This window comes from Anopheles ziemanni, assembly GCF_943734765.1.
Source record: "Anopheles ziemanni chromosome X unlocalized genomic scaffold, idAnoZiCoDA_A2_x.2 X_unloc_13, whole genome shotgun sequence".
NCBI classification, from domain to species: domain Eukaryota; kingdom Metazoa; phylum Arthropoda; class Insecta; order Diptera; family Culicidae; genus Anopheles; species Anopheles ziemanni.
Genome location: NW_026689741.1, coordinates 470,001 through 470,947, shown reverse-complemented (window position 1 = coordinate 470,947; position 947 = coordinate 470,001). Strand labels below are relative to the sequence as shown.

The window sequence follows — 947 nt, the reverse complement described above, 5'->3', positions numbered from 1 at the left end:
ACGGGGAACGGGTATACGCGCACAGCGGCGGCTTACGTTATGGCAGTCATGGATGCCTTACGTTTCCATGAAAAGTGTGTTCCTCCCCTGGTCCACGCTGCTTCGGCAGTCCTGAGTAAGATAGTTAGTTCTAGCTTGCCCTATGTGGAAGAGGACACGTAGACTTACTGTGGTGTGAAGTATAAGGTTCAGTTCTCCCCTGGTCCACGCCGCTTCGGCCGTCCTGGGTAAAATGGATTCATCCAGCTTGCCCTATGTGGAATGAGGACACTTTATGCTTCGTCTCTAAGCGGCGGCTTGCTCCTCCCTACGGGGAACGGGTATACGCGCACAGCGGCGGCTTACGCAAGTTAGTCACCCTCGGCAGTGGATCACTCGGCTCATGGATCGATGAAGACCGCAGCTAACTGCGCGTCATAATGTGAACTGCAGGACACATGAACATTGATAAGTTGAACGCATATTGCACGTCGTGGGAACCTACCATGATGTACAGATGACTGAGCGCTTATATTTGAGAAATGTATCGCATACATTTAACTACGCCGTGACACCCGTCACGAGACGTGCACCATGATGTTAACTAGGGTCGCGACGACCCGCTAGCATTAAAGAACCCGTGGTTTACAATATACTGGCATTGGAATTCGAAGTATTTAGAGCGTCCGTGTTCCCGCGTGAGGCGGAAGTACGAGGAGAAGGCGTGCTTGTGGTGTCTGTGGTGGTGTTTACTGATGTCTAGCTTCAGCTTATTTATTTATTTAAATAGAAGCGAAGATGTCAAAGTAGCGTCGAAGCAGCAGCGGTAGCACAAATGATTCAAGTATGGAAGTTGACCAAAGGAACACAAACAAACTAGCGTATGGGCAATGGAAGGTATCAGTGAGTTAAACCACACGCGGGCTAACAGCCCGTTAACCGAGTCCAACGGTACATATTGGACATTG

At 49.8% G+C, this 947-nt stretch overlaps 1 non-coding gene across 1 annotated transcript; it reads left to right on the top strand.

Moving 5' to 3' along the window:
* The first annotated feature begins 355 nt into the window (after window positions 1–355).
* Window positions 356–510, top strand: LOC131291710 (5.8S ribosomal RNA). The gene has a single exon (XR_009189479.1). It is a non-coding gene; the product is annotated as a 5.8S ribosomal RNA (ribosomal RNA).
* Window positions 511–947: the final 437 nt, after the last annotated feature.